The following is a 19,951-nucleotide window of genomic DNA, read 5'->3' on the forward strand; positions in this document are numbered from 1 at the left end:
TTTCCATGGGGGTCATGTAATGACCTCTCAGTTCTCCTTCTTCCTGCTCATCTTGGCTTCAGCAGCCAGAGTTATTCAAAAATGCAAATATAATCATATCCATCCCTTGCTCAAAATCTCATAATGACTACCAATTACCGTCACAAAAATCTAAACTCATTTCCTGGAGGTCCCCTTACATAGCACCAGTATTAACCTGCACTCATTTTCCCAAGTGCACGACATTAAGACCCCAACATTTCTGTGAGTGCTTCCTGGTAGTTCCAGAATCCTCCCTTCTTACCCTTTCAAGAAGCATGGTTGTACAGTCCCAACTAATGCCACATTCGTTCTTCAGAGTCATCTTCCCTGCCCTTTTTAACTGTAAACTCCTTGAATGTGACAATTTCACCTGTTAATCCCCAGCATCCTCCAGTGTCTGCTCTAAGATCTGTTTGAGCAAACATGCCCAATATTCATTCATCCATCTCTACCAAGGCTGAAAAGTAGGTAGCCATGATGTTGGAGAAGCAATAAGGTACATATAGAGCAAACTAATTGTTGTGTAAATATTCTGTGTTTCTAAAATTGATGTTTTGCCAGATGTTCATAGCAGACAAATCAGGAATTTGTCCCTCGGTTCTAGTAGGAATATATAAGGGGATTTTAAAAGTTAATGGATAAATGGAATTAAAAGTTAAGTTGATTGTGGTATAAAAAATTTGAAATCCATGCGTGTGAGAGATCTTCAAAAAGTTTATAGAAAATGCTTCTTACAAAAAAAAAAAACTATACAGATTTCAAAATCTTTTTGCACCAAAACATCTTCTACTTCAATTTTTCCATAACCTTTACGTTTCTAATTAAAAACAAACTTTGCAACAAAGTTTTCAAGTAAAAGAGTGTCTTTGCAACTGGAATGACTAAATGAGACTGAGACAAAAACTACAGGTACAATCTCAGACAGTGGAAAAGCCAGAAAGATAGATGAATGATTTTCTAGACCACACTGCCTCCCTGTGGGGAATTTTCTGAGCAATGATGTGCCTAACGAAAAGCAAATCCCAGTTTTATACAGATGGAAAAGTGGTTGGAACTCAATGGATATATTTTTGTACCACAAGTCCACTCCCAAATGTTGAATTATGAATGCTGCAGGCAAGTGAGTCCTTTTCTGAAAGACTGATGCCTGTTTTCATAGAATTGAAACAAAAAAAAAAATTGTGCACTGAAAAAACAAGGAGCTCTCAAAATTATTTTTGCCAATGTCAAGAACAAAAAAGGAAACTTTTTTGTTTGGTCTATTTTAATTTTTCTGACTATTTTCTAACTATTTGACTTTTACTTTTTTAATAATTATCCCTGAAGGTTCTAGATCATCTCATTTACTTATGTGAAATACTTAATCCTAAGATTCTTGAAAAATCAAAAATTACAAAAGTAAATTTTTCTACATATTATGCCCTTTATATTTTTAACCTTAAATATAATTATTGAAAAATCAATATAGCCATTGAAATTAATGATTTCTCCCTGCCTAAATACCTATATTATTCCTAAAAGAATGTTCAAGAAAAAGAAAAGAATCAGACATGCTTTTGGGAATCAAAATGATGTAGCCAAATTTAGGAATTCTGAAGGTCAAGGATAATTTTTCATTTACCACTAGAAAAAGTAGCTCATGGAATACTACTTTTCAAAAGGAAAAAAAAACTTATGTTTTAGATACAATATATAGTTTTCCTCACTTAAACATTTCTTTAAGTTTATCCGAAGTTTTGAACAGTAGACAGGCATTATTTCAAGACAGAAAACAGCCAGTCTTCTGTTTCTACCAGAGGCTTTGAGCAATTTCCAGAAATGAAATAATTGCTCACACTCTACCTTAATGCAACTATCTGAAGGCTCTGCTTTTGAATTTCCGGAATCTCAGAAGTATTGAAATTCATTACTTGTCTACTTCCTGCCTCATTCCCTTTGAAGTGGTTCTGGGATCCATGCTGCTATTTGAAATGTCTGGCTGCCGGTAAACACTTGCTATTTCCTTGATGTCTGCAAGGCTGCTTTCTATCTTGTGACCTTTACCTACGCATCTTCCGGCAGAGACCCTGTAAGCCTGTGTGCTGCTGCCCAGGCATACTGTCCCTGTCCAATGCCTCTGCTGCTTTATCTCAACAGCAAAGGAAGCCTAGCCATGATACTGACTCTTGACTGGATCTGCGTTACTAATTTCTCCAAGGGTCAGGTTGTTATACTTACCATACAACCACACACAAAAGACTGAGCAACTTTTTTCATGATGGGCAATGAAAGTACACATGCCATCCATATGACTACCACATGATTTCTGCCTTCCTTTGCTAGTATTAGAGCAAATACCTCTGAGATTAATAAAAATGATAGTGTGCCTGATGTTTCCTCAGGAGCAATCAGAGGCATGAACTTGGGACAGAGCAAGAAAAAAGGGCCTGAGGGGAAGATTAAAGGGAAAGAGAGTTAGCTGAAGAAATCTGTCCAACTCCCTTTCACAGTGAGGTAGGTGCCCATGGATGGCAAAGTTGGCCCACAGGGAAACAATACACTGTTAGCTTGGGGAGAAATGTGGACCAGGAAATCAAGCAAGAATGTTTTCACTGTTTCTCCCATATCCAACTAGATTTAAGAAAGGATCTGAAAGGGAACACTATAACAGAAAGCCTGGACTTCCAACATGTGTCACTGATGACCTGTGTGATCTTGGCCAACTTCACCTCCCTGCAACTACTTCCTTCTACTCAGATAAGGTAGAAGATAGCACTGGCTCTAAAGCTTCTTTTAAAAAAAAGTCAGAAGCACATTCAGGGACAGATGGAAAAAACCATTAAGGACAACTTAAGGTGATGGGTTGAACGGTCATAGTGTTATCACAATTCTCAACTTATCAGATGCTGCTATGGTTTGAATGTTTGTCCCCTCCATGTTGCTTCATGTAGAAACTTATAAGAAATGGGACCTCTGAGAGGTGATGAAGCCACAAGGGCTACCCCTTTACAGCTGGCACTCATTGAATGAAAAGCTTCCTTTTGCATGAGAACACAACAAGAAGGCTATCCCTACTTGCTGGTACCCTGATATTGTACATCCCCACTTCTAGAATTGCTAGAAAATGCTCTATTCTGTATAAATTACGCAGTCTGCAGCATTCTGTCACACTTGCACAAATTGGAATGGTGCAGATATTGGACACGATCCTTACTGTGTAAGAAAACATCACAGACTCTGATATCCTTCACTTATCTTTGTGAGAAATAAGGCAAGAAGATGGCAAAGAGAAATGGACAAAAGCAAAAGAATTATCCCAGGATAAAAATAACTTTTACAGGAACTATGTCAGAAAACTATTTATACGAGAAAGACAGCAGAGAGGAGAGCAAGAGAAGATAAAAAGCAGAGAAGTGTAGACAACAGGAGGCAAAGGAAGGAGCTCCAAGAAGACAGAAGAGCATGTCTCAGGCCCGGAGCACTTAGCATACGTGATCGCGGTATGCACAGGTGCCAACAGGTGGTTTGGTGCTGATAAATCTGACATGTAAGGCCCTTGGGAGGAATGTATTATGTGCTAAAGAATACCAACTTACCCTTGGCAGAAAGATGTCAGGCAGAGCTTTAAGCAGATCAGAATGACTGAAGCCAGATTACCCACACCATGTCCAACCTCTATCATTAACCATTTGAGTGATCGGGGGGAGAAACACCACCATGCTATGCCTCGGTTTCTTCTTCTATGGAATATGATAATATTGCCCACCTACTAGGATAGTTGCAGAAAATCTATGTAGGATGGTGCATACAAATTGATTAGAATAATGGCTAACTATTAGCTGTGACTATTACAATCGGGCATACAACCCAGCAAAGTAAAATTTTATGATACTTCTTAAGGTACTGTGCATAATTAATGTAGACTGAACTGAAAGTATTAGGAAGATGTTGGGCTCAGGTTTGAGAATCTTCCATGAATAATATGTTTTTCATCTGAATAAGGTAAGTAAAGTCACAATGGCTGTTGAGATTTTGATCAACTATTTTGGGATAAAATAAGTAATAGATGAGAGATTATTTATATGGGCCCACAAGACCTAGGCAGAGAAATGTTTGTTTTATGTTTACATTCGTTCCTTCTTTCATTCATTTGAAAAGTAGAGTTGCAGACAGAAAAGGAGAGATTCCATCCTTTAGCTCACTCCCCAAATGGTCACAATAGCTAGGGCTAGATCAGTTCAAAGCCAGGAGCCAGAGGCTTCATGAAGCCTCCCACATGAAAGCAGACTCACGCTCACAGGGGTCATCTTCCACGGCTTTCTCTGACACATTTGCTGACAGCTGGATCAGAAGTGCAGCATCTGGGACACAAACCGATGCCCATATGGGATGCAGCATTGCAGCTGAAAGCTTAACTCACTACACTACAATGTCAGCCCATAAAGTTATACCCTACATCAGTTTAATCATTTGAAAGGAAAACAGCCAGGCCCTAACTATTCTGTGTGGGTCTTAGAATAAACAACCAAATGAAAGTAAAAATGACCAGTTTCAGATGAGATGCAGCTAGCTTATGAACAATCTGCTAGGATGGAGTTAGAGCTGGGAAGCCATGTGTGACAACTGGGTCCCCTCAAGGGAATGGGACTGCATTGAAAGGCTAGTACTGCTGACCTAACAGGGCTTTAGTCCGATACCCAACCCCACTCTTCTTGCTTTCCATGTCCACAAATAAGACAAATCACATAGGGTAACTATCAGCTAGAAAGAGACCTAAATCCCATGCTCGCTGTGATCAATTCTGTGCGACAATTTAGAATGTGCAGATCCAACAGACACTTAGGCTAAAAGATAGCTGGGAAATGAAAGTACTAAAGGGAAAGGGTGATTGACATAAATTTGATGTCTTCACATTTATGGCTTATGGAACCTAACAAATTTTCCCTGTCTTCAAATGCCTAGATAAAGCAAATTAAACTCAGTCAAATTATGAAGGTAGGCTAAGGAGAATTGAAACCAGATATGTTTTAATTATTCAAATCACACAGGCTTAACTCCAGTGGTCCTGTGAATCACATATCTGACTGAAACTGTATTGGATGCACAAAGATTTGCTAACTAATCAATAACCAAGGGAAGAGATAACAAGGCATGAACAGTAGGAATGGGAAGGGTAGATTTAAATATTAACTGAATGATAAAAGGGTACATGACTGATGAGTGGGCAGGGTGGAATATAAACTTGTGGAACCTGGATTAAGGCAGACTTCAAATTCCAACTCTGTCACACACCAGCTCTGTGAGTATCGGCACATTTAATTCATCCCTATGTGCTATCCTGCCTGTTAGTGTAAATGACATCCCCAACCTTGTTGCATTTTTATTTCATGTTAATATTCTCACCCGCTCTTTCATTCTCTCTCTCCTTTTTCCTCCCTCCCTCAGCTTCCTACTCTTGTGTGTACTTTTTCTTTCCTTTATATAAATCTTGCTTTTTTTCTTATTTATATCTATTCCTCCTCTTTAAATTCTTTCTTGCAATGAAACAAGCCTATCCATGGCTCCACAACAAATGGAGTGGTGCATTGCCTTCCAGAAATCAAGAAACATCTTAATTACAGTGCATGCTAAGAACTATATTTTTCTCCATATCCTATTTACTTTCAAAAAGTATTTAAGCTTAGCAGGCTAATAAAAGCTTTCAACCCTCCCTGGAGTAAACCAGACTTGAAACCTAAGAAATGAGCTGCTTGTGCCTATTAACCTGGTGCCCATATATCATAGGAGATGCTTCTACATCATTAGCCAGCAAAGGGGACCAAGGGAGGGCCACATTCCTTGTTTCATAAAGCCCTATGGATAGATTTGTCTTTTGAGTCAGCAATTGGGAAATGAAGATTTCTTAATGAAGCCTACATATAGCAGGAGACTGGACACATTTCCATTAGCTTGATATCCACACAAGAGTAACAAGTTGAGATTTTTAGAAGTACACATAAGGTCCAGTGCAATGCCCCAATGTCTAAACCCTTACCTTGCCTCACCATATGGGTGTCAGTTATGTCCTGGCTGCTCCACTTCCCATCCTGATCCCTACTTATGGTCTGGAAAAGCAGTAGAGGAGAGCCCAAAGTCTTGAAAACCTGCACTCCAGTGGAAACCTAGAAAAAGCTTCTGGGTTTGGATCACCTCAGTTCTGGCCATTGTAGCCATTTGCAGAATAAACCAGCAGATAAAAGATCTTTCTCTCTTCTCTTTCCTTCTTTCCAAAAATCTGATCTGCCTTTCCAATAAAAATAAATTCTTGAAAAAGCACATGTAAAATAAGAGGATTGAAAGAAAGCAAGTGAACTATAGAATTGTATAATTCTAAAAGGTAGTATTGCCAAAATTGTGAGAAAAGCAGATGAAGGTTGTAAAGAACAAATGTGAAATATTCTACCAGAGTTTAGATTTTTAAAAAGACAAAAGGGTAATGATAAGAAAATCACACAAGGAAAGGAAAATGAATATTTAAAGTGAAAATTCCAGGGTAGGTGATGAAACATGACAGGTGATGCTGCCGCTTGAGACCCCCAGGTCCTATATCAGAGCACAGATTCAAGCCCTGCACACTTTATTTTGAAAATGGTATTCTCACACATGAGAAGAAATCTAGAATACTATATAAATAGCCTATTTCATTTAGGATGTGTTTTCAGATTTCTGAATGGATAACACTGAAATCTACTGAACTACTTCAGCAGTTCCAGCCCTGCATCAGTTCCAGCCTTGTGCCAATGCACCTAGCTGGCAACATAACATGGCCTAAGTGTCTGAGATCCTGCAACCCACCGTAGACCAGAACAGAGTTCCCGAGAGCAAGCTCCGGTCTCACTCAGACCTGGCTGTTGTGGGCTTTTGAGGAATAAACCAGCAGATAACTGAAGGTATCTCTTTTCCTCTCTTGCTCTTTCAAATTAATAAAATCTTTTCAAAGATAAAAATAATTTGATCATACTAAACAAAATAGCCAGATGCAAACCAGTAATTAAACACATAACTAAATGAAGACATTCAACTTGAAAATTTTTTAAAAAATCAAACTTGCCAATGTTATGGATCATTAATGGATCATTACCATGCTGTGCCTATAAAAATTTTATGAAAAGACATAGCTAAAATCATTAAGCTAAATAAATGAATGGCAAAGAGTAAAATTATCTACCAATATGGAAGGGTCTACAAAAAGCCCATGGAAATACCTACTATGAGAAGATTGTAGATAGATTTCAAAATTTTATTTTGGGTTCCATTTTTCCATAGTCTTTGAAGTAGCTTTGGATGTGGAGACTACTGTTTGAAAATATAGAACTCGGGTTGTCAATAGAATTACCAAATGAGACAGTAAATGCCAAAAGAGAGAGAAAAATATGGGCCAAAATTCTTAGACTCAGCCAGTTTGTGAAGGCAACAAAACCTACTCTGAAGTGTACAGGAACTTAGAAAGCACATTGTTGCAAAGGAAAAGTCTTTATTTGGAGACCTCTTCCAACAGTTATAAATCAAAGCAAGAGACAATGAGTGCTCAGGAGGACTGCTGTTTTCTGATTCCTTAGCAATAAATGTTGAGGATGTGTGCTTGGGTGGAATCCACAGCCTGGGGAGGGAAGCCTGACCGTCTCACTCCTGCCTCTATTTGCTTCTTCCTCTCCTTTCCCAGCACCAGAAAGTCTACCTGGTTCTTTCCCTGCACCACCCAAGTCACATGGCATCTTATGTAGTTCATGAAACAATAAACTGGTCCTACTCAGTTACCACCTTATAATAATGAAAAAAGTACTTGAAAGACTAGACATTGTGCTGACAACTCATAAAGTCCTTCCACCTACCAGCCAGCTAAATGCCACTTGATACAAACATGATGACTAGTTCTTTTGCAGAACAACCAGATAGTGATTCTCTAACATCAAGACCCATACTGGGCAGGTAAAATATTTGGGTTTTTTTCTATTGCAAAAAAATAATTATAGAACCCTTTCACAGATGGTAACTGTCCCTTAGCAGTCCTTTGTGGCCACTCATAACAGTCAAGAAATGCAAAAATACTAGTCATGACCACTTTTGTGAAAGAAACTATTCTATATTTTTTAATTTTTCAACAATGATCAAATGTAAACATCAAATTGGTTAATCTTATATGTGATTAAATAATTTATATATTTCAAAAGGTGTAAGATACTTCTTTACAATAATATTTTTCTGTGTTAAGACTATAACTATTTTCTTTTGTTTTTCTGTGCTTTGCAAATTGCTTATAATGATGATTCAAAGTAATAATGAGTATATATTATAACACAATTATTCTATAGGGTAAACATTTTCACTTAATCACTGAAGAGAATGACCAATATAAAATATTACATGAACTCATTTGCAGTTCATTTGGGGCATGTAAAAATCATGGAAGAGTCAACTTGGAGTCCTAAGTGTGGATGGTGACTAGCAATGACATCAAGAAAGTCAAGGAAGGAGAAATGGTAGTCAAAGTGTCCAGTTGTACAGTGGCTGAGTGTATTGAGATCTAGGGGCCCATTGGATTTTCTAAGCAGAAGGCTGTTTTGGAATGGTGAAGTCAGAAATCAGATACAACAGTTTGAAGTATAGGAAAGAGGTGATGTGAGGACCTTGAAAAATATCCAGGAGGCTGAGTTCTTCAGACGTCTGTCCCCGTTCCCATCTCAAATAGTTTGCTGCCAATTTCCTCTGCAGCTACCATCTTAGACTTGCCCATTGAGAGCAACCCCCAGTTATGTTTTGGGATGTTTTAGACTCCAGTGTATCTTCCTTTTCTAGGGGGTGGCTCCCTAGATTAAGCCAATCAAGCCATTCCGTTCCTGTGACGCAGTGATTGGCTCATGGGTAGATATGAGGACTAAGCTGATTCAAATAGAATAAACAATATTGTGTTGCCTGAAATCCCAGCACACTAATGTCCCTGCTGTTTCTTGTCCTCACTCTGAGAACTGTGGTTCACATGTGGTTGTGTCCCCTAGAGTTGTGGGACAGAAAAGTTTACAGTGGTTCCCTCCTGCTTTAGAAAAAAAAAAAAATGCTGTGAGCAGATGAAATCTAGACACTGAAGCCAACTATGAGCACAAGACTACAATGAGTGGACAAAGCCAACAGGTGCAGGAAGCTAAGTGGATGAGGACAAGAAAGTCACTAAATTGCAAAGAGGCACAGGAAGGGCTCAAGCAGGTCTTTACTCCTATCTTGTCCTCGCTCTGGATCTGTTCAGTAACATGAGCCTACAAATCTCCTTTTAGTACTAATCCGGGCACTCTTTTTTTCTATTTTGTAACAATAGAAATTATTCTTGTATTACAACATCCGACTTCCTCATTTGTCCTTATTGCAAACACTCCGTAAATGTTTGTGTTTCATTTCTTTCCAGACAACCAGGTAAGTTCACTCACACTCTGGAAGACAAAGGCAATGTAACAGAACATTTCAGGAACACACTCATTCCGGGGCGAGATGAAAAACAAGGTAGAACTTAGAAGCCGGACTCAGGGAGCCGCCTTGGCTTTCTGCTTTTTTTTTCCCCCTCTCCACACATTCCTGGGGGACTTCCAGTGTCAGCAGCCCTACGCTCCTGTTCTCTCAGTGTCTCCTGGACCAAGCTTACATTCGTGTGTCACTTGACATATTTCTTAGCTCAGTACTAGCAAACTTTCCATTTCTGCATGTGTGTTATTTCCATGGACTCTTTTACCCCCCGATCTAACAAAGTGGAAAATCCCCTACTCAGGTTCAGCTCAGGTTTCTTCCCATTACACCACCATACCCAGCTGAACTTCCTTTGCACTGAACAAAACCTACTGACCACGCCTCAATTTGAAGAATGAAAGAAAGGAAAATACACACTTAACCAAAAAGAATTTAACAAAAAAGGCAACCCCCAAGCCCCACAAACAGCCTCACTGCCACATCCTGGAGGGCATTAGCTTAAATCCTCTCTGCTCAGCTTTTGCCTTTAATCATACTTGCTCTAATGTGAGCTCCCTCCTCATGTGAAAGTTGTTAAATACATACAAGGTAAAACCAGCCCATATTTTCTTGATCCTAATACTTCCCAATAGTCCAATTTGCAGACATGCAAGGCCATGTTCAACATGAACTACAGCATTATGAATCTCTCCCCTCTGAGAAGAAAAAATGACTTCAAAGAAGTGTTAGAAAGGAAACCTTCAGATTGATTTCCAGCCATATAATCATTTATATACACTGTATTCCCCTCCAAAACATAAACACACACACACTGCAAATTTCAACCTAGACCCCAAAAAAGTGGCAATTTAAAGATATAGAAGGAAAAAGAATAAGGAGAGAAAATAATGTTCCAGACGTGTATTAATATCTAGAGGAAATTCCACTACTAAATCTGTTCTGTCATTATGAGCTGAACAGGTTATATTCTCCGGCCTTCAGAAATGCAGTTACCAGCTGGACTGCTAAGCAGTCCACTGACTACAAGGCAAATCTCAAGAGAATGACTCAAGAGAAATAAAAATACACAGCAAAGAATTTTTAAATTACTGTTGTTGAAAAGACACAAAAATGATTAACTCACTTATCCTTGCTTCATATCACTTTCTAAGTTATAAATAACCCTTAGAGTATTAAAACTTTCTTATGCTACACACCCTATTACAATCACATAACACATGTGGCTGCTTTGAACACTTTATTTTGAAAATGGTATTCTCACACATGAGAAGAAATCTAGAATACTATATAAATAGCCTATTTCATTTAGGATGTGTTTTCAGATTTCTGAATGGATAACACTGAAATCTACTGAACTACTTCAGCAATGGCAGTAAATAGTGGTAACACACTTGCCTTGCCTGATTTATAATTAAGTGTCTATTGAAAATGTTGTCTTAAAATGTCATCTATTCCATATTTGTGATAGACCAGGGACTCATTAACTTTATAATATGAAGAGCCTAGGAAAAATTACCAAGAAATACTTTGGAAAAATAAACTGATGAGAACTGACTAAACTGTCCAAAGAATTAAAGTCCTTATTATCCATTAGAGAATTTCACATTAGATGATGGTAAGAGCATTTTTTTAGAACATCAATTACATGTAACCTAAGCTTTTAAAAATTATATTATGTGACTCAAACATGGAGTTTTATTGGTTTGTATGAGATATTTTCTGTTTCTTGAAGACCAGAAAAATGTAATTTTAAAACTTCATAATTGTCCATGATAAAAATATTACATATAGAAAGAAACTGCATTGCGGCATCTGCACTACGCGCAGGCAACTCAATCATCTAATACTAATGCTCACAGGCAGCTGGTGAATGCCTTTTTCATTGTATAGATTTGGACCCTTTGAAAGTCAGAATTTTCTATATATTTTAAGTGTATTTCCTCATGATGATCCTAACGTGCATCTCTTATTTCAACCAGATGGTCACTGCAGAAGAACTCAAGTGCATCATTAAAGAGATTAAAGGTTAACAGATAGATACCTCAAGAAGTTTGTAGAGAATGAGATTAAAAAGTTAAGTTTGTCTTGTGGCAAAAAAAAAAAAAGGAAATTCCATTTTTTTAATAGCAAGTATTTGCCACAGACTTTTTGAGAAGTGTTTTTGTATTCCCTCCAGGTCCAACTGGCAGTGGTCCTGCTTCTCTTCCACCATGTTTAATTCATAGAAAAATGGCAGACCCAGATATCATGCAGGTGGTCCCTAGGGCAGGAGCAGGTGCAAAACTATGCTGCTCAGAACCACATGGTCCCATGTCTCAGGCCCCAGTCTCCCTTTAGGAGCAGTCTGGGGGCTCTGCAAGGTTGCATGCACGTTTCATTGAGAGGCTCACCCTTCCCCTGTTCCCTCCAAGATCCCTAACAAATCTCAGGAGGGTCTAGCTTTCAGGGGTCAGATCAAGAAAGGAAGTATTTTACAGGCAACTCTGGCTTTCATTATGTCACAAACTTCCTCTGAGGCCAAGCCATGTGAGCTAGCCACTTCTTCCATGGAAAAGGAAAAATAACAAGGAAAAATAAATTAAAACATAAAATTTAAATATTTTAAGTGTCTCCCATCACAATCTTATTGAATATATTCCCAAAGACATTCAAAAAGGAGACACAGCTACAGTTTCTAATTTTGTACCAGCTGTGCTTGGTTAGGATGGCCCTGTTGTAACAATTTTCAATCAAGAATTAGGCATTCCTCCCTTCTCTGAGCTCATTATAAGAACTGGAATTACAAATTCATGAGAGTATGCCAACATACATACACCTGTGAAACTGACCTGAGAAGTTATCTTTTGAAAACTTCCATGATAAATTATCTGTTTCACTGACACCTTTCTGAGCAATACTGGTGATTTCTATTTTGTAAGAAATAAATTTTTTATATTCAAATTTATCTGAAGAGGCTCAAATAAGTTATCTTAAAATTATTTTAATTTTTCCTATATTAGCACTGACTCCTTCCCCTCATATCTAATCCTGTGGAGTTTAAAAGAAGTGATGAATTATGTTAAGTAAAACAATTTGTAGATTAGAAAATATTAACAGGTCATAGAGAAAAACAGAAGAATCACCTGGACCTCTCTCAAGGCATCTAAATTAACAAATGACAGCATATTTTCTTTATAATTCAATTTGAACTCAAGTTATTGAATCTTGCTTATGGAAAATGTGTTGGGTAACTTGTTAGAACAGTCCATAATTTAGTAAGCTTAAAATGCTGAAGTCAGCATGGTAGCACCAGGCTAAACCATCTGCCACCCCAACATCCTCCAGGATACTGGCTAGAATTCTGGCTGCTCCACTTTCTTTCTTTTTTTTTTCTAGATTTATTTTTTTATTTTTATTGGAAAGGCGGATATACAGAGAGGAGAGACAGAGAGGAAGATCTTCTGTCCGATGATTCCGATGCTATGCCAATCCAAAGCCAGGAGACTCATCCAGGTCTCCCATATGGGTGCAGGGTCCCAAAACTTTGGGCCGTCCTCGACTGCTTTCCTGGGCACAGGCAGGGAGCTGGGTGGGAAGTGGGACCGCTGGGATTAGAATCAGCACCCATATGGGATCCCGGGGGTGCAAGGCAGGGACCTTAACCACTGCACCATCGCGCGGGCCCTGGCTGCTCCACTTTCAATCCAGCTCCCTACTAATACACCTGGGAAAGTAACAGAAGATTGTCCAAGTGATTTAATCCCTGCCATCCACATGGGAGATCCAGAAGAAGCTCCTGGTACTGTCCCAGTATTGCAGCCATTTGCAGGGTAAACCAGCAGAGGAAAGCATGCACTCATACTCACTTGCTCTTTCTCTCGCGCTTTCTCTCTGTTACTCTTTCAAATAAATTAATTAATTAAATAATCTTTTTGAAAAGTTCAAAATGCTGTCTCGTGACCTTCTGAGGTGCAGCTTGCTACGACTAGGCAGCAGCCCCCACTGGTTTGTGTAAGGGCCAAATGTGTGCTGGGCAGAAGAATCAGGCTGACTGCAACACCCATTAGTTCGAATGGAAGACAGGGCTGGAAACAGAATTGACCCAGCAGTTGCAACCACCAACATATACATAGCTGACTGGGGCGACGGATGGTGCCAGATCCTGTACTGGCAAGCACTCACAAGAATCTGGTCTGGGATCACTTCAGGCGGAGATCTGGAGATCCCTCCAATCGAACTGCTGGACTCAGAATCCAACCATGAAGAGAAGTGCAGGTTCCACGGCCTGACCATGGAGCGCAAGTGTGAAAGTTAAGCCTCCAAAGAGGCTCAGACAGAGCAGTGGAGAGCATATCCAGGTGAACATGGAGGATATGGCAGACTCTAGGAACCTGCAGAGGACACTTGGTACCACAACAGAGGATGGAGGACAACAAATCATTCAACCACCTAGCCATGTGATGGCAGTGAAAATCTGAACTATATGTCAACCAGTGGATTTTGCAGTGATTTCATTGCGCTTGGAATGGTGAGACTGGCAGCAATTCGGAACTGCTGAATTATCAAAACCACTTGAGCAGTGCCCTAGGAACATGCCCCGCATCACAGACCTGGGATGGATGGGAGGTTGTGTGGGGCTTCTCCCTGTATCTCCCCCTTTACCCCAGATACAGAAAAAAGAAAAAACAATAATAATGTGGAAACAAAGATCTTACCCACTTCCTGTAGCCCTTGACCCTTTGTGCCCTATTCAACTATGTAAAGATTGTCAACATAAAATAATTACAAAAAAAAAGAACTTCTGAGGACAGTTCCCAAATTTTGCTTTTGCTTTGCTTTTATTTCACTTTTTCTCTCATTTATATTATTAGTAATAAAGATAGTTTTGTGCTAATATTTCTGAGTTCTCATACCCATCTGTACTTTTTAGTATAGATTGAATTAAATTACTTTCAACTGCAATTCAACCAATACTATTTACAAATTTGAGGTTTATTTCATTTTCAGCAATGCCCATTTATGTAATAGCAAATGCAAGGTTAAAAGCAGAGCATGTTATAGAGCAGTCTCTCTGAAACTAGTCACTGAATAGAGTAGCAACTTAGGCCAGGTTATATAAATTACAGGCTTAGCAAAGCACTCTACTCCTGGATCTAGACCGGTGGTTCTAAACCTTGACTAAATATTAGAATCACCTAGGAAAGTTTAAAATCATTGCTTCTCAGGTCACAGCTCAGACCAACTAAACAAGTCTCTGAGGATGAGACCCCGGCACTAGTTTTGTTTTGAAAACAAAAGATTCCTCAATGAGCAAAATGTTAATCTAATACAGAAATCAAACCTGAGAAAGTTTATCTTAAAAATACATTCATCAATTTCTTTTATCAAACAGAATAACTATTTCTCTTCCACTGAGGTCTTATCACTGAGTTAGGGTGCAGTCGAAAATTCCAAAATGTTTAATGTGAAATGACTGCACTATTAAAAATTTCCACTAATAGGAGCAAATTTTCCAATTTCATGTGCTGGGTGTAAGATGGTTCTCTTTCATGGGCTATACTGCAGAGGAAGGCAGATAGAATTGCTTATGGTGAAGTTAATAAATTCATAAACTCCAGTTTTTCCTGTTTCATGATTTTCCAGAATAAATTTGAATGCCATCTTCCAACCCCACTGTGCCCCAACCCCATTCCCTAACATGACCCTATAGAAAGGAACAAGCACAACTCAGAACCATGCTTTTGTGTTACATGCACACTGAAGCACTTGAGGCTCTGAAGCCGTGTTACTGGCTCTCTGCCAACACCTTTCTGCGTGGAAGCTGGGTAGCCACAATATAGGACATTGTCCTAATGAGATGTCCTCTGCTCCTGCAGTCCTATCGCTCCAGACTCAAGCTTGCTCTGATGGTTTGGGGAAAGGTCTGCAACAGTGAGGGCAGAAGGAGCTTGCCCAGAATTCAGGGAGGCCGCTGGCAGGTGGCTGCTTCTAAGAATCCTGTCACACCTGGAGAGGAGCGTGAAAGACCACATTTGCCCAAGACCTTCTGCTAATGCAATCACTTTGCATCAAGGATCAAGTTTGATACCAACTGAACAGAACTAAAAGCACACAGAAAGCCTCAACTTGAGGCTGTGAAGCAGAAAGACAGACCTCAGGGACTTTCCTGGCAGAGAAATTAACTGATATTGTTGTGCCCAGATTCTGTAATCCCAAGAAAATCATCAGGAGTCTGAAGTCAATGCAAACGCATAAAGGTGGTTTATTCAGGTTAACCTAGCCTTCCAGCTGCCACCCCAGCAGCTGTAGCCAAGGCAGCAGAAACAGCAGGGGCAGAAGAAAAAGAGCGAGATTGAACAGCACAGGGTTCTTATATATTTCAGGTCAATTCCACATAAGTATACAGTCACGATTGGCCAGTTTAACTGTTAATTTTCAAAAAAGAGCAGGTTGGCAGGCTTCTATTGGTGGGCTTGAAGCAAGCAACTTTCAAAAAGTACAAACTGATGGGCTCTAGGGCAGTGGTTCTTATCTAACACCAGTTACCTCCTTCCTGAGGAGTGCTCTGCCTACGTGACCTGTCAAGTGTCCTGCTGGGTGTGACTGTAAGGCCTGGAGTTCACACAGCCCCCAGCCAAGCAAGCAAGACAGAAATCACAAAAGCAGAAAACATTTAGGTTCTTCAACAGGTAGGGCTGAATCTCCTGAACTGAGGTCTTCCCAGGTCTGCCAAGTGCAATCCTCCCTTGAGCTCCAGAAGGCAAACACCAGGGTTGTTACAATGGGGAGGCTTCCAGGCTTGACTTAGTTAGTGGCAAGCTTGCCAAAGGCTGCTTAGAGAGCTTTTGTGCATTCACAAGGAAGTGACCTTCTCCACTTAATCACCTCTTGAAGGCCTCTGCTCTTAGTAACACCACATTACAACACCTGAACTAGGGAGAGGCCACTTTCAAGCCACAGATATGCTCACTTGACTTACCCAAGGTCACAAAGCCATGTAGTTCAGTGTACCTTCAAAAAACTTACAAGTCACGTTAAACATTAACTTAGACATTATAATTTAGTTTCAAAATCATGGCTAAAAGTTATCCATATAACAGTAGGAATTCAACAATAGGTTACACCTGACATCGGTCACACTCCAACGTGTAGTGGTGCTGTTGTGACGGGGTATGAGCAAGAGCACACCAAACATGTCTAAGGTTTTATTAAGGACTCTTTATTAACCAAGCTTGGTGATAATAAAGCATACTATAAACAGCAAATCACAGGTCCATATGGAAATCCAACCAACCATAATCCAACCAAACATAATTCAAAGGGGAACAAATAGTCATTATCCTTAAGTCCATCCATTAAGCTGAAGACCTATGTCCCAGCTTCCCCCAACAATATAAGTTATCCTAACAGACATGCAACGAATAACCTGGACACACTTAAAAAGCTGCAGACATTCACCTTTCCCTGGCTTCTCTGTCCACATGCCACTACTGCTAGGCCTCACCTCTCCTGGAACTCCTGATAGCACACAAACCAGAAACAACATTACTATATCATTGTCCAACCAAAGCAGGACACAGAGACCATGCTCAGGGGATTACCTGTCCTGGGTCAGCCAAGAGTTGAGGTGCCAAAGCAACAGAAGCACTGACCAGAAAGAGTGAGCCCCCGCTTCACGGGCCTTTTAAAGGGGCTTGTGAGGGGAGTGGTTACACAACAATGCAATATGTGTCTTCTCAGTTGATAGATGAGTCACAGGTGGACAGGAGAGAATACCTAGGTGTTGTGCGTTAGGGAGTTGATTAGTGCTTATTGGGATGGGCAGGAACAGTAACTGGGCTTGTAGCTAAAAACACCTAGACTAACTGGACTCATCTGTACCCACTATCCTGGCTAAACTAGGACGTGGGGGGAAGAGCATACAAGGAGAGGTGAAGGAGCAATAAAGCGAGACTTCGCAGACTTCTATCATCACTGGTTGTACTCCATAACACTGTAGGTTGAAACATGCAGTGCACTCATTTCTGTTTTATAATGTGATGAATTAAACAGGATCCAGCACCATGGCTCAACAGGCTAATCCTACACTTTCAAGCTTCAACTTCCCAAGTTCAAGACCTGGCTGCTCCACTTCTGATCCAGCTCTCTGGCTTGAGAAAGCAGTAGAGGATGGCTCATTTATGTTTGGGCACATACATACCCACCTGGGAGAACTGGAAATGACTCTTGGCTTCAGATCAGCTCAACCCCAGCCATTGCAGCCATCTGGGGAGTGGCAGAGTGGATAGAAGAACTTTCTGTCTCTCCTTATTTCTATAAATCTGCTTTTCTAGTATAAATAAATAATTTTTAATTAAGGAAATAAGGACTTATAGATTCATCAAACTGCAAGTAGTAAAAAGGGATAGTGTAAACACAACTTGTGCTTTCAGGCAAAAGAAAGGTTGATCTTTTTTGTTCTGATGCAGTCAGTTTGCTCTACAGTCTCATTTATCAAAGCAATACTCATAAGGCTTGCATATTGCACTATAAACTTTCAAGTCATAAGGTCCAGAAACGTATTCTGTGACCCATCACATTCCAACTGGAGGGTAATAATATTGGATTGGAAAGCACTGTGTCAGATGGCATCAGATTTGTATCCTGGCACTTCCTCAACTTGTTTACCAGACATAGGTTATAAAATAGTCATGACTACTTACCTGCGGAGACAAGAAATATAGAGGAAAGTGTGACTTGTCCAAAATCGTTTAGGAAAAAAATATGTGCACACATGACATTTTTGACAAGGTTGTTTTGACACAGCTGTGCATTGATGCAGCTGTTTTAGGCAGGGGATTTTAAACACAACCCAAAAAACAGTTTAATGTTCAGCTGTTTCTTTTAACAAGTAATGTGTGAAACAGGCATAGTTTTCCCATTCTAAAACATCTCCACAGCCTTGAACCTTACCCCGACAGAGATCCCCGCCTCCTGGGATGGCAAGTAGGGATTAAGTGGAGGTCTGGAGTGAGGTGGGGTCAGGGATGGGTTGAAGATGAGGAATGGGGTGAGGTTAGGCATCATATGGCAGACAAACTGTATGTGAGTAGAAGTTATGCTCACCACACTGACTCATCTCAGAGAGGGCCATTCATCATCCCAGCACAGTGCCTGCTCACTCTCTGAAAATTCACTTATGGCTTAAACAGTCCCCTACATTTACGAAGAGCAGTCTTCTCTATCTTCATGAATAAGCAGAATTGCCTGTACAGAGCTGCCGCTTCATATGCAGCACATTGGAACATCTAAAGAATAAGATCATGGATTCTTCTGAGTTCAGATGCTCCCTAATGATACAAACCTGATTTGACTAGATGTGTCTTGCACTATATATATAATAATATTCCAAATAGAAAATGCTCAATTCATTTTCTAGCAATCTCTCAAATCTATGTGTTTTTTAAGTCTACTTAAAGAATTTTCAGGATCAGACAAAAAGTGCATTAGAAGAGGTCATCAGAGATACCTGCGGCCCTCATTGTAACAGTGACCTGAACTTGTAACAGGAGTGTGTTGGCATCACCAGATCCAAGGGGATGATGGCAAAGGGTGTGTGAAACCTACTTCCTTTGAGACATCAACAAGTCCAACTTGGTGAAATGCCTACATACAGAATACCTGAAAGTTTCTTCTCAAAAACCAGAAAGATATTTATTTCACATATATCCTTCTTGTGTTTTTTAACATATGGAACGCTGCACTAATTTGCATGTCATCCTTGTGCAGCGGCCATGCTAATCTTCTCTGTATCATTCCAATTTTAGTATATGTGCTACTGAAGCGTACACCCTTCCTGTATTTTTATTCAATTGCTTTACTGATACCTTTAGTGCAGTCAATAAATCATGATCTTGCCTCAAGAAAAGCCCTTATGATTGATCTCACCTATGTTATATGAAATGAACACACATTGCCCTTTTTAAAAAAGGAACTGCCTGTTTAATCACCTTACTCAGTAGAACTAATGCAACATATATTTCCAACTTGGTTAATTACCCAGTCAAAAACAATGCATGCAGGTTGGTACTGCCTAGTTATCATGTAGAACATCAGAATGTATTCTTGAGTTACTGTGCATCCATTGTTAAGTATGAAAATGATTTCTCCTGGATGACAGATTTGGTGCCTTGTGTGTGAGGAGTTACTGGTAAATCATCCAGCTGCAATTTCTCCATGGACTTCATGATGCAGGGAATATGTGTGAACATACAACTAACCTAAACATGTCACAGGAAATCCACATGTGTACGTAATAGTCCCTATTATTTCCCAGTAAAATGATCTTATTAAAGGACAACCACACTGGAATAAAATGAAATTGAAACCTGAAGAGACAATGTATAAGCTTGCAAAACTGGCATTTCTGAGTTCTATGAACCAGAGCTAAAGTTGCCACTTTAGAAGAAACAGAATGAAAATTAGAAGTAAAAAGGACCAA

The 19,951-nt window shown here is 39.7% G+C and overlaps 1 non-coding gene across 1 annotated transcript; it reads right to left on the reverse strand.

The window, feature by feature from the left end:
* Positions 1–19,194: 19,194 nt before the first annotated feature.
* Positions 19,195–19,301, reverse strand: LOC121147602. The gene has a single exon (XR_005882421.1). It is a non-coding gene; the product is annotated as a U6 spliceosomal RNA (small nuclear RNA).
* Between the last annotated feature and the right edge of the window lie 650 nt (positions 19,302–19,951).

This window comes from Ochotona curzoniae, unplaced genomic scaffold, assembly GCF_017591425.1.
Source record: "Ochotona curzoniae isolate NIBS_2020 unplaced genomic scaffold, NIBS_Ocur_1.0 scaffold_4506, whole genome shotgun sequence".
Lineage (NCBI taxonomy): Eukaryota > Metazoa > Chordata > Mammalia > Lagomorpha > Ochotonidae > Ochotona > Ochotona curzoniae.